Raw genomic sequence first — 15,183 nt, 5'->3', positions numbered from 1 at the left:
AATAAAGACGACTGTGTTCTGCTACCAACTGTTTGTTTTTTTAACAAGCAACACACACATGCTAATGTACGCACAACTCTGCTTTGGAATAACTGCGTCAGTGTACGACTACACACAAATGTCTGTCATCACGATCACACCTTGAGTCGTTTACACACAGTATATCTGCAAACAACATAAACAAAGTACATACATTCATTAAATCACTTCTACTCATGCACAAATACATGTGTACACACCACAAAGGTAAACAACTACACACTGAAATAAACAGTACAGTTAAAAGTAGGAGTGTGAGAAAATATCGATATACTTACATATAGCTATGTTTTTTTTTCAATACTGTTTCAATATTCAACAGCAGTGTATCAATATTTTATTTTTGGGGCTTTTAAATAATATTTTACTCATATTTTCTTTATTTGATGGTTTATATATAAGGTGTGTATTAAATAAAATTATTTTCATTTAACAAATATTTATGGCGCAATTAAACTACCGCCTGCTGGATGGCAGCATTCATTACATCCTCCACAGCCTAATCCCTGCAATGACTGAGGACGAGAGGATACAGTGACTCAAGCAGCTTTTAAAGCTGATGTTTGGACATATTTTGGTTTGAAAACAAATGAAATCAGTTACGACTTCGTCAAGAGTCATGTGGTCTGTAAATTCTGCAACACCAGAGTCAAGTACTCGAAAATACTACAAATATATCCTCGATACTACAGTATCACAATATGGTTATTACCTCCCACCACAGTCACAATACTTAATGAAATGCTCTGACACAAACTAAAGCATTTACCTCGAATATAATAAACTGCAAGAAAATCGTCCAGTCAGTTTGAGTGGCCAGTTCCAAATGTTTAATAGTGATATGTCAATCAAACTGCAATTTACCTTTAAGCCACGCCCCTTTTTGGTTTGTGTTTGTCGAGGAAAAGTTAGAGTTGATGCTGCGCAGCTTTAATACTGAACACATAATTAGACATATACTATTTGTTTATGCTGTTTGTAGATATCTCAACTCAAGGTGTGATTGTGTGTTTGTGATGACACAAATTTGGGTGTAGTTGTACACATTACTTCCCACACAGTCATGTACATGTAAATACACACCACCGACTCACATTTGTTCACACAAAAGTGTGTGAGTGTTTTGCGTTCACACATAGAACACACACGAGAAGACCCGACCACAACACACACACTAAAACAAACACACACAGATGAAACCCTCCAGTTCAAGATAAAGACTCTGAGTTGGTCTCAGATGTTGAGAGAAGCGGCTCCATCCAGAGGAGAGGTTCAAAAGTGTTTTTTCGTCTGTCGCTCTCTGCGATAATTCAAGTCACTTCCTGTGATGATGAAACGGAGGCGGGGCCGCTGCCTGCCGGAGCCTCCAATCGCGGGTTTTCGTTTAATATCGCGCTCATTCAAAAGGGGGTCACGTCAGCGCGACACCCCAACACTTCATCAGACAGGAAGCATTAGCGTGACGACGGCAGCGTGACTGTCAGCGGAGCCTCAGGTGGAAGTCGTACAATGAACAGGCGTGTGCGACAAAAGTCGGCATGTTGTGAGTCACGAAACAAAAGTCATTAATCAGTTACTGTCAGGTGCCATTTTGGAGCCGCTTTTGAGCAACTAGTGGTCATAATAACAGTACGACTGGTCAACACTAGCTAGCTAAACCATCCAGCGAATTATGTTCCATGCATGTCATGATAACTTGATTCTCCACAACAATAAAATGACAAAGAATAAGATGAGTTGTGATTTCTGTAATAGACATTTTAGCAGGAAGAAGAAGTAGACCTAAGCTGTGTCTCAAATCGCGTACTTAAACTTAGTTTTTTTAGTGCATAAGTACGTCTCAATTCTTAGTATGTGAAATGTAGTGCTCCATGCACACTAACTTGTCACTAAAACGACCACAAAACTGAATATGGATCGATGGACACTTTCTACACTTAACATCCGCCATCTTAGTGACGTTAACGTTGTAAACGGAAGTTACGTTCATACATACATACATATATATATACTGTATATATACACTAGCTATATATATATATATATACTGTATATATATATATATATATATATATATATAGATAAGTGCATATACTTACAGGTGCATTTTCAGCGGCAGTAGGAGGATGACACGTATGCTGATACAGGCGTTAATATCTTGTAAATATTTAGTTTATCATATTTCTTAATCTAAACCAAACGTGCTGCCAGCAGGTGTTGATAGTGTTCCTACAGCTGGTAGAAATCATCGTTAAATAGTAGTAGAAGAAGAAGCTGTCGCGTCATTTCCGGTTAGTGCGTAGCGGTGTAGGTACAATTTCGGTCCCCCCTACAATATCGGTCCCCCCACTTCCTATGTGATGACATCACACACGGCATATACGAACGTCTCTTTAAAATATTTTTTATGGGTTAAAGAAACGTCCACAGAAGGTTTACATGATACTTTTTACCACACATAAAACATTTATATTGACAAAAAGACGATCTTCAACCTAATCACTTTCCATTCTTTCATTTCCTGGTCTGACGATACATGTGTCTTTGACACCAACGGAAGTGTTGAAGCCGCTGATTGGCTGAAGCCGTTTTATAATAACGCACAACTTTACGATGCAATACAAACATTCGAGTTCCGTAATACCTTGTTTATGTAGATTAAATAATTGATTTAAATCTGGAAAAAAAAAATTTGAAACTAAATAATTACTGAGGTGTTTATGATCCGAACTACAGACAGGTAGAATGAGTTATAGAAAGGGGACTATTCTGACATTTTTGTTATTTGAAAAGTGTTTGTATTGTGCGTTTTTCGTAAAACAGCTTCAGCCAATCAGCAGCTTTGTCACATGTAGCGCGAACACTTCCGTTGGTGTCAAAGTCACATGTATCGTCAGATCAGGAAATGAAAGAATGCAAAGTGATTATGTTGATGAAGATCGTCTTTTAATGTAAACGTTCTGTTGACCTTTATTTAACCCATAAAAAATATTTTTAAGAGACGTTCGCATATGCAGCGTGTGACGTCATCACGTAGTTGAGAAGGTACCGATACTGTACCTACACCGGTGAAACTAATACTGCAGTCGTTCTGCTAATGTAACCCACATATAGATAAAAACGATCCACTTCCGGTCCGGCTCTTACTTTAGCGGGCCAAGTTCCTCCCCCACATCACTTCCACTTCTTGTGGTTGCCGGTAGCAGCCCCCACACACTGTTGCCGCGGACTTTAAAAAACTCCTTGACGCGGACTTTAAAGAATTCCTTGTCGCGGACTTTAAAGACTTGATCAGAAATCGAGATCACTGTACTGCAGCGGCTTTCGTTACCTTATCCCTTCACGCTACTCATCGGTGAGTTAAAGTTGTTGTTTTTGAACTCGAAGCGACGAATGCCCAAGCGGCCATTTTTGTTTTAAATAGACAGCTGTTTGGGAAATTGAAAAATGTTGCGTAACAAATTCCTGGAACATTGATATTGGCTTCATGCCTTTGATTTAAAGTGCACATTACTTTGATTTATATTGAATGAAATTATTTTTGTTGATGAATGTTTGAATTATGTAAGTAAGTAAGTAAGTAATATTTATTTATATAGCGCTTTTCGAGACCAGGGTATTTATTTAATGTATTTAATGCGTAATTAATTTGGGTTTTCTTTCCTGAATTATGTTTTCAGGTCAGGTTTTTTGTTTCTCTCCCTTTGATGACTTTTTGGAGTACTTTTTTTTTCTCTTCCCCCGAACCTGGGACAGAACTCTCTTTCCTCCCTCAATTGGATTATGGACATTTATGAACTGGACTCTTAGACAAAAAGAGAAAAGACTTGAACGTTTTGGTTTTGTTTATGACATTGGAAATTGTATTTTGATTTACCTGTGTCTGAAATTTACCTCTGTTAATTTAAAATATATATTTTTTCAACCTTATGTCGACTGTCTCTTGTTCAATCCCCTGGGCTCCTGTATCGAACCTACACAAAAGATCATAGCCCTTAAGCGTCACAAATGGCGAGCCAGCCAGCAGCGTTACAAGTGGCGAGCTAGCCAGGAGGAGCCCAAGTGGCTTGAATAATTGCTTGTCTGATACTTGTTTTTCATGTCAAAAATGGATTTTGTTGTGCTATCAGGGGTGAACATATCGCGCTCTGTGTCGATCATGGGTGTCACTAATACTAGTGCCGATGATGAAATCCTTGATAAACTCCGCACATATGGTTCACTTAAAAAGGTTTTGCCTGTTAGCGACCCGAAAAGCACTTTTTATAAAAACCTGATCGTTGAGTTCGAAGAAGGTAGCGCTTTTAGCGCCTTAGCTCGATTACTCCCATACGACTATACGTCTGTTGATGACCATGTGTATAGCCTTACTGCTCTCGCTTATGAGTATGTCGCCACAGCAAGTAGCAGCAATATTCCCAACGATTACCTCACTAATTTTAGAGAGATAGCAGACCGAAGCGGCACACGTTTAGAGGACGTGCTAAAAACAGTGATGGATAAAATCCGTGAGCATTTAAGTGGAGCAACTGAGGACGAAGATAATAAAAATGATAATGAAAATGGACATAAGAAAGGAGAGTACGGCGAGAAACCAGAAATGTACTTGCTGAAGGCAGAACCACCTGTGACTGAGACCCAGACGTCCCTGCCTGCGCCCCTATCTCCTCGACCACCCCCTGGTCCGTCTCTCATTGAACAGCAGGGGGCAAGACGTAGGCATATGCCCCAACCAGAACCCATGAGAGCTGGGTCTGCGCCGAGGGTTTCCCTGTCGCACAATGACCTGAGTCCTCCTGAGATACAGAGGGTTGTAGTAGAGCATGTTGTCCGAAATACTAACCTGAATGTACCTTCTTCCATACACCTTCGCTCTTTTTCTGGACGCATTCCGAAGCCGACCAGTGAAGCTGATTTTGATTCATGGCGAGTCCAAATTGACCTCCTTCTTGCTGACCCAGGGATATCTACATTATAGGTCACCAGAAGGATCATGGAGAGCCTGCTGACCCCCGCCGCAGATCTAATTAAAGGTTTGGCCCCAACTACTCTGCCTAATGTCTTACTACGTGTATTGGATTCAGCTTTCGGCACGGTACAGGATGGTGAAGAGTTGTACGCCCAATACCTGAACATCTTGCAGAATCCAGGGGAGCGGCCATCGGTGTATCTCCAGCGGCTTCAGCTCACGCTCAATACAGTGGTGAAGAGAGGAGGGATAACGGCTGCTGAGACAGACAGACACCTACTGAAGCAGTTTCTGCGTGGATGCTGGGAAAACGAGGTGATAACCAAGTTACAAATGGAGCAGCGGCGCAGTAACCCGCCACCATTCTCGGAACTCCTGCTGTTACTACGCATGGAAGAAGACAGGCAACAAGCTAGGGAGATGTTGATGAAAAGACACATAGGTTCTGTGTGTTCAAAGCAGAAAGCCAACATCCAGTCACAGAGCACTTGTTCCTGTGGACATTCTGGCAGTAATGAAATCAAGGAACTGAAGAAACAAATGGCGCAACTCCAGCAGCAGTTTTCTGTCTTCCTTACGACACAGCGAAGTTCAGCAAAGTTCAAAACTGTGCCGCGTCAATCCAGCCACCCTTCACTTCAGCCCCAAGCAAAGCCCAAGCCATGGTTCTGCTTTAACTGTGGTGAAGATGGGCACATTTCGTCCTCCTGCACCAATGCAGCCAATGCAACTCTGGTTGAGCAGAAGAAAAACCAGCTACGCCAGAAACAGCATGACTGGACATTCAGACTGGTCAGTTAAACTAGAACCAGCTTCTGTGCAGGGACTCTCAGGAGCTGCTATCCACAACAGACCATGTCCCAAGACTACATGCATACTGCCACATCTACCCCGAGGCCTTGTCGGAACCAAGAGCACCGGTCGGATTCAGATTAAGGGAACCCACGTAAACTGTCTCCTTGATACTGGCTCCCAAGTCACTACACTGCCCCACTCGTTTTACAACGAGTACCTTTCTGATCACCAGATTAAACCACTGCATGATTTCTTAGAAATAGAAGGAGCAAACGGACAGTCTGTACCTTACCTTGGGTACATCGAACTGAACGTGACATTTCCTCCTGACCTCCTTGGTTCCACGACTACCATCGACACTCTGGCCCTTATAATTCCTGATTTGAAGCAGTCTCAACAAATGATCTTCATAGGCACCAACACCCTTGATGCTGCCTACAGACTAAACTTTGACAGTCACCTTGACCAGCCACTCCAACTCTCCGCTCCTAGTTACCAATCCGTGGTGCGTATCCTTCAACATCGCCATATGAACAGCTTGGATAACCAGTGTGCCTTTCTGCAGTTAAAGCACCCGTTCACCATCTCTGCCGGCCAGACTATAGTCCTCGAGGGATTTCTGGCCACGCGATTTCTGAAAATGGAGAAGGCTGTCATGATTGAACATCCAGTTTCATACTCACTGCCTGGTGGTCTCATCGGGAAGTCTTGCCTTGCTGACCTGCCTGCACGTTGCCCGTGCCATTTGCCGGTTATAGTGACCATTGAGTCCGACCATGATGTCACCATTCGAGCCCGAGCTATCATTGCAGAAGTATGTTCCTTCCAAAATGTCCATGCAAAACGGCTAAACGTCCTTACTGACCAACCTGAAACCACTCCACTGTCGACACACTACGACTTTGGGGATTCTCCACTATCACCTGAATGGAAACGGCGAATTACAAGACAGCTCAACAACATCCCTGAGGTTTTCGCCAAGCACGACCTGGATTTTGGCCGAACGGACAAAGTCCGCCATCACATCCATCTGTCCGACCCAAGTCCATTCAAACAGAGACCCCGGCCAATCCACCCTCAGGATGTTGATGCTGTGAGAAAACACCTGCAGGAACTGTTGGAGTCTGGCGTCATTCGAGAATCCGAGTCGCCTTTCGCATCCCCAATAGTGGTCGTGCAAAAGAAAAATGGAAGTATTCGTCTATGTATAGACTATAGAAAATTAAACTTGCAAACTATTAAGGACGCTTACCCGCTACCGAAGTTGGAGGACACACTTTCTGCACTGTCAGGGTCCAAATGGTTTTCAGTTCTTGACCTAAAGTCTGGATATTACCAGATCGAGATGGAGGAGGCTGATAAACAAAAGACTGCGTTCGTTTGCCCACTAGGGTTTTACGAGTTCAATCGGATGCCACAGGGTGTGACCAACGCCCCAAGCACCTTCCAGCGGCTTATGGAGCGGTGTATGGGGAAACTACACTTAAAAGAGGTTTTGGTCTTCATCGACGATCTCCTAGTCTTCCCACCGACTCTTGAGGAGCACGAAGAGCGGTTGATGAAGGTCCTAAATTGCTTGAAGGAGTTTGGGTTAAAATTGTCTGTAGAGAAATGCTCATTCTTTCAAACGTCTGTGAAATACCTTGGAAATGTAGTTTCTCAGGAAGGTATTGAAACTGACCCAGACAAAATAAAGACCCTTACTTCATGGCCAGTCCCTCGGAACCTCAAAGAACTAAGGTCCTTTCTAGGGTTTGCTGGGTATTACCGGAGGTTTGTGCATGGATACTCGGCTATCGTGAAGCCACTCCACGACCTCACCGCCGGTTACCCTCCGTTTCAGAAGAAGCTGAAGGCCAGAATCAAGCCTGATGCTTATTTTAACCCAAAAGAGCCATTCGGAGGTTGTTGGTCACCAGAATGTCAAGATGCCTTTCAAATGATCATCTTGAAACTAACCTCTGCTCCTGTCCTAGCATTTGCTGACCCTGAGAAGCCCTACACCCTGCACACCGACGCTTGTTCGAGCAGCCTTGGTGCCATCCTTTATCAGGAACATGACGGGGTGAATCGAGTTATAGCCTGTGCCAGCTGTGGACTTACCAGGAGCGAGGCCAACTATCCTGCCCACAAGCTGGAGTTCTTAGCTCTTAAATGGGCAGTCTGTGAGAAATTTAACGACTATTTGTATGGTTCCCAATTCACAGTGATTACAGACAGCAACCCAATGACTTACCTGCTCACATCAGCCAAGCTTGATGCCACCAGTTATCGCTGGTTGTCTGCCTTGTCCAGCTTTAATTTTAAGATTGTTTACAGAGCCGGCAAGCAGAATGCAGATGCCGATGGCTTGTCTCGCAGGCCCCATGGTGAGCTGGCTGATGACCCATCATCCAGAAAAGAACAAGAACGAATCGTCAAATTTGCCCAGCAACATCTAGATCCAGCCAGTATCTCTCTCGACCAACAGACGATCCGTGCCATCTCCGACCGGCATCTGTGCCGTTCAATCGCTGGTGACCCCACTAATGCTCTACTGCTGTCCATGTCCACTCATGTTGGCAGTGTGCCGGACAGTTTTATGAATGATGATCAGTTCTCCCTTCCCTTGCTTCCGCAGTTCTCTGCCGCTGAGATCGCCAGTAAGCAGCGTGCCGACTCCATACTCCAGCACGTCATCGCACAGCTCGAGCGAGGGGAGTCGCCGCCGCCAAAGCTGAGGGATCAGCTCCCAGATCTGCCTCTGATACTGAGAGAAGTTAACAAGTTGGAGCTCCGTAACAGCCTTCTCGTCAGAAGGAGACAGATTGGGAGTGAGAGCACCTACCAGCTAGTGCTGCCAGAAGAATTCCGGGCTGAAGTGCCTCACCAGCTGCATAACCAGATGGGTCATTTGGGGACAGAGAGAACCTTGGAACTAGTCCGTTCCCGTTTTTACTGGCCACGGATGTCGCTGGATGTGATCAATAAAATCCGGACCTGCGAGAGATGTGTGCGACGCAAATCCTTGCCTGAACACACCTCTTGTAAACATCCTAACGTCCCGTCAATTAGAACTGGTGTGTATGGATTTCCTCTCTGTAGAGCCAGATGGAAGAACCAAAGATATCCTTGTCATGACCGACCACTTTACGAAGTACGCAATCGCTGTGCCAACTCCGAATCAGAAGGCCACGACTGTCGCCAAGTGCCTCTGGGACCACTTCCTTGTGCATTATGGCATTCCAGAAAGGCTGCACAGTGATCAAGGTGCTGACTTCCAGTCCAAGATTATAAAAGAACTTTGTGAACTGGCTGGTATCCACAAAATCCGAACAACTCCATACCATCCAAGAGGCAATCCCGTTGAGCGGTTCAACCGAACTTTGCTGAACATGCTAGGTACACTCACAGAGCAACAAAAACAACACTGGAAAGATTACGTCAAACCTCTTGTACACGCTTACAATTGCACCAAAAACGATAGTACTGGATATTCACCGTATGAACTGCTCTTTGGCCGCCAACCCAGACTTCCAGTGGACATAGTTTTTGTTCTACCCCTAAATGATGACAAGCCAGAGTCACATACCCAGTATGTCCAAAAGCTAAAATCCGATCTAGAAGAGAGATATAAACTGGCTATTGAACACTCACATAAGTTGATGAACAGAAACAAACTGTGTTTTGATCGCCGGGTAACCCCGTCAGAATTAAGCATTGGAGACAGGGTCTTGGTGCGGAACGTACGTCTGAGGGGCAAGCATAAACTGGCAGACAGATGGGAGCCCCATATGTACATAGTAATAAAGAAAGCTGGCAATCTTCCTGTTTACACTGTAACCCCAGAAGGCAAAGACAAGCCAGAAAGAACATTACACAGAGATCTCCTTCTTCCCTGTGGGTAACTACCTGTTCTAGAGCCTGACCTACTGGGAAAGAAGAAAAGGAATCCTCTTTCCCTGCCTCCTCTCATTCCTGCTGACGATGATACTGATAGTGACAACAGTTTTATTGTGCACGTTCCCTCCACGCACAACCCTGTTAAATTCACCACTTTTGTTGACCTGCCCACTGCCCAACAGGCTGCTCCTTGCCTTGAACCTTCTGAGGCCCCTGTTCCGCCTCGAGCTTCTGTCAATCCGGATGATGGAGGCTCTGTAGTTGGTGAGCCCGAGTCCTCAGAAGAGGGAACCTTGCCTGTGGGTACAGTGGAACCTGAAGTGCCTGACATCAGCATTGAACTCCCTGAATCTTTCTCTCCTGCTAAAGTTCCCTTGGCTGTGGGTTCTCCTCCTCAGTCAGAACCCTCCGCCAGTGATCATGAAACAGACCTACCTTTGACCTCGGAGCCATTGAGTCCTGAACTCGAGCCAGTTCTGCGCCATTCAGCTCGCTCGAGACAACCTCCAGATAGACTGCAGTATTCACAGCTCGGCCGTCCATTGTTGAAAAGCATCCAAAGCCTCCTACATGGACTCAGCTCCACCTTCACTTTCGCTCTTCAGGAAGATGAAGATTGTGTGGTTCCTACTGTCCCCAGCCAGACAGCCGTCCGGTGCCAGCCTAGACCATGTCCGAGGACGTACATGGGATCAGGGGGGGAAAGTGTAACCCACATATAGATAAAAACGATCCACTTCCGGTCCGGCTCTTACTTTAGCGGGCCAAGTTCCTCCCCCACGTCACTTCCACTTCTTGTGGTTGCCGGTAGCAGCCCCCACACGCTGTTGCCGCGGACTTTAAAGACTTGATCAGAAATCGAGATCACTGTACTGCAGCGGCTTTCGTTACCTTATCCGTTAACGCTACTCATCGGTGAGTTAAGGTTGTTGTTTTTGAACTCGAAGTGACGAATGCCCAAGCGGCCATTTTTGTTTTAAATAGACAGCTGTTTGGGAAATTGAAAAATGTTGCGTAACAAATTCCTGGAACATTGATATTGGCTTCATGCCTTTGATTTAAAGTACACTTTACTTTGATTTATATTGAATGAAATTATTTTTGTTGATGAATGTTTGAATTATGCTGTATTTATTTAATGTATTTAATGCGTAATTAATTTGGGTTTTCTTTCCTGAATTATGTTTTCAGGTCAGGTTTTTTGTTTCTCTCCCTTTGATGACTTTTCATTTCACCGAGGTGAAATGATGGCGAGCTGCCCAACCCCTGCTACATCGCAGTAGGAGTACTTTTTTTTTCTCTTCCCCCGAACCTGGGACAGAACTCTCTTTCCTCCCTTAATTGGATTATGGACATTTATGAACTGGACTCATAGACAAAAAGAGAAAAGACTTGAACGTTTTGGTTTTGTTTATGACATTGGAAATTGTATTTTGATTTACCTGTGTCTGAAATTTACCTCTGTTAATTTAAAATATATATTTTTTCAACCTTATGTCGACTGTCTCTTGTTCAATCCCCTGGGCTCCTGTATCGAACCTACACAAAAGATCCTAGCCCTTAAGCGTCACAAGTGGCGAGCCAGCCAGCAGCGTTACACTAACACCAAGAGAGACACTTGAACAAAGTTGTGATCAGTTTCCTTCACATACAAGCATCACCGACACACTGAATTAAACAGTCCTGGTCTCTAGAGGGCGCTGTCTCTCGATGATAGTAACGAATACTCTGGAAACTTCTTGTCTCAAGCTAAGGCCACCATTCTTAAATCCACTACATCCAACTACTGTTTAACCCTTTAAGTTCAGAAACTATTGTCAATACTATTAATTAAATATCACATTTTATGAATGTAACTTCAGCTGCTGCCACAGACCTCAGTATAAACACTAAACTACTTCTACAGCAAGTACAAAAACACCATCAAACAAACGAAAGAACTCAAAACTACCACAGGTGCAAATACGTCACCGCAGAAGCTACAGTAGTACTTCATGTACTCATTATTCGCCTACTTATACACAATACACCATATTATAAATGTGTACTAGTACTACTTCTAATTGTCAACAGAAAACACAAACCTTACCCGAGTCTCATCTTGAGTGCGCGAGACGCGAGACTTCCACGGCCTGTGTTGATGATGTCATCAAACCGCTCAAACCCGGCAACATTATAGTTGGATTTAATATTTTACTGGAGAAAAAAAACTCTAATTTCAGTGACTTAATTTACGTGTCCGAATCTTTACAATGATAAACGTCTTTTTGCGCGCTCGCCTGTTTCCCCGGGTTTGTGGTGCTGCAGTGCGATCTAGTGGTGAACTTTAGAAGTGCAGCTTAAATCTTAATGTTTTAGTACAACCTGAAGGAAACATTTTTTGCCCTCGTGTCATACAAATACTTTATCACTGCAGGACTCACTAGTAGATTTAAAATCGCCAATATGGTATTGTAATATTAATAACTAATACTAATAATAAGTGAACACTATATACACTACTATACACAACTATATTGACCTACAAATAAAGTAGAATTACTTTCTTAATGTACTCTTCTATCTTCTTCTTCTGTCAAGAAATATCTCTAATTCTACTATCAGAAATACTTAAACTTCTAACAGCACATTTTATTAACTATAACAATCACAACTAGAACTCATATTTCAATTATACTAATGTCACTAAAAGTAACTCAGCTATCAAAACTACTTGTTATTACAACTAATACTACTGTCAACTAATACTACCAGACACACAGAGTACTACAAGTACTTATAAATGAACCCTTTATCATTGAGTTTACTAATATGTACTATAAATTATATATAATTTAAAGTTGGTATTATTTCTACAGCTAATCCTTCAGCAAGTACTATGATGTTACTTCGGGCAGATGAACAATTATAACAAAACATATTGTAATCGCTACTTTTTCAATGAATCAAAATGTACATGTCTATTATTTATAGTGTTAAAGGTTACCTAATGTAATCCTGGTTCTACGAATGCGTGTCACACCATCTACCAAGCTTTGACCTTGGGTTAACAACTCTGAGCTCACCGATCCTATTATCCTCACTGATGTGTCTGGTAATACATTTTATTATTATTATCTTTTTATGTGTTTTTTTAACAAATGTACGACATTTAGATACAAATAAAAGTACTTTCATATCTAACCGTTGTTGACCTACAATCACGACCCTGGTTATGTGTTTTCCTTCCAAACTAACGTTTGCCAGAGCGACGACTAACGTTTCAGCGACAGTGTGAGGAGGCATCGCAGCGGCAGCAGCAGGCTGGACATGTGTGTAAATGTATGCTGATACATCGTGAGTCAAAACCCTGCAGGAGAAAATCTCAGAGACCACAACCACGCCTGAAGACCTCCAGACTGTCAGGACATCTGTCATTTTCTTCCTGTGTGTGTGTGTGTGTGTGTGTGTGTGTGCGTGCGTGCGTGCGTGCGTGCGTGCGTGTGTGTGTGTGTGTGTGTGTGTGTGTGTGTGTGTGTTCTTGGCAGTAGGTCGCTCCAGCCGAGCCTCTTAAACATTCATGTCTCTGATTCTTGATGCATAATAATCGTGTGAAAACATCAAAGTTGTTCACTTTGGACTAGAAAGAAGAGATTACACACTGAGAGATGGAGAACTGGTGTGTGATGATGATGGTGACGATGACATGAAAGTCCTCCAGTGTGCTGTGGAATACAAATATTCACATTTAAAAAAAGTTGTTGTGTAACATTGATTTAAATTCCATTATGTTGTAATTTACTTCTTAACATTGTGTCGTGTTGAGTTACCAGACATTAGGATGTACTTCATTGTCTTATGCTAGGACGTGTTGTATCACACCAAGTTGATCTTCTTTGTGTTGCTTTGCATTGTGTTATGTGTATTGTTTTTTTGTTGTGCGACACTGTTCTGCTTTATAATGTATTGTAGATGTTTAATAACTCTGTGTTCCATGACTTTTGTTAAATTGTGTTATGTTTCATTCAGTAGCTTTAGATTTTGTAGTGTGACGCTGTGTTGTATTGCATTGTGTATATTGTGTCATACCAGCTTTAATGAAAGTATGCAGTGTAGTCTGATGTTGTACATTATATTTCACAATACTGTGTTAAATTGTTTTTAAACATGTAACACAAAGACAACGAAAGTAATACAGACAAAATAAGAAATAGATGGAATATATAAATTTATATTTATTCCATATATATATATATATATATATATGAACTCCACTTATTTCCAATGGGATATTTTAATTTCCTATGTTATTTTAAATTTAAAAAATATTACTTGATTGATATTAACTTTAAAATGTATTTATTTATTTATTTAAAGTACCTGCAGCTAGTCTTTGCTTTATCTTTCTAATCAAAGCTCAACGTTTTTCAGTTTAAAACCGAGCTGCATGATCGTAAACCAGACAGCAGGGGGCGCAGCTGGTACACGTTTATCCTCAGCACAGTGACTCGCAGTGAAATTTACTGTATAACAAAACTAACGATTGAAAATACTTAATGTTTGACTGTCTCGTGTTTACTGACGTCTGCGGATCGCTGGAGTCAGTGTCTGTTGATATTGTTAACTGATCAAACATCATCATCCTCACGTCAAACATCAGCAGTTTGACTTCAATTAAAAAACCTGCAGGTCTGGTTTGAGGTTCGTTCAGCTCATCACATGTGGAGATGTTGTCAGTTGTGTTATGTTGTGTTGCGTTTGCTGTCGAATAGTCGCAATATAACAATGTTGCATCTGTCAAGGAGTGTTGAACGTTGTTTCTACATCGGTTTGTAAAGGTATTTTAAATGTATTATCATGTGTACAATTGTAGAACTAGACTAACATATACGTTTGTTGATTTTCATTCACTTGTATGGCCCTTAACCGCTGCTGCTCATGTGCACAGCTCCTTAAAAAACTGTCAAAACAGCGAAAAACGATGAACTCAAACAATTGAACTCTCCTGTGCCTGTGGTGACCAGAAGTGTCATGGTTCTGTTCAGTAGTGACTTGAAGAGTAAAAATGGTGACACTGAGCAGTGACAACACTTGCACTCGAACACAACCAGTTTGATTCCTGCTCCGGGAAATTTGCTTTTTCGCCGCGAGTCAACAATCTTTTGAATCATGGACATGTTTGTTCATCTGATCCAGAAGGTTGTTTAGATCCTGGGTGGAGGTTTGTCACGTCTCACTGCATTATTGTTGTTTATCTGTATACTGATTAGCATGAAAATGTTTACGTGACATTGTTACACTGTGAAGGGAACCATTTTGTGTGAAGCCTATTCCTACAGGTCAACACTGTTCTACCTAAAGTGATAGTTCACTCAAAATGCACTAATTTTCTACTCACCCTCATGTTGACGAAGGGTTGGGAGAGTAATCTGTTCCTTTTTAGAGTTATAGACGAAAATATATTTATCCACTTGACTGTTGCAAACCATTCTCACTTTTCTTCGCCGAAAACATCCAAA

The 15,183-nt window shown here is 42.3% G+C and overlaps 1 protein-coding gene across 2 annotated transcripts in view; it reads right to left on the bottom strand.

Annotated features, from left to right (window-relative positions):
- Positions 1-13,110: 13,110 nt before the first annotated feature.
- rab10 (RAB10, member RAS oncogene family) overlaps positions 13,111-15,183 on the bottom strand; it is a 168,236-nt gene continuing 166,163 nt past the window's right edge. Inside the window, exon 7 of one of the 2 annotated variants that reach the window (XM_087805681.1) lies at positions 13,111-13,127. The gene's annotated coding sequence lies outside the window, so the exon portion shown is untranslated. Of the gene's footprint in view, positions 13,134-15,183 lie in introns of both variants that reach the window. The other variant, XM_087805680.1, reaches the window with a different exon arrangement.

The sequence above is a fragment of the Callionymus lyra genome, chromosome 13, assembly GCF_982586985.1.
Source record: "Callionymus lyra chromosome 13, fCalLyr1.hap1.1, whole genome shotgun sequence".
NCBI lineage: Eukaryota > Metazoa > Chordata > Actinopteri > Syngnathiformes > Callionymidae > Callionymus > Callionymus lyra.
Note: the sequence above shows the minus strand (reverse complement) of the source record. Positions and strands in the feature narration are given on the sequence as shown.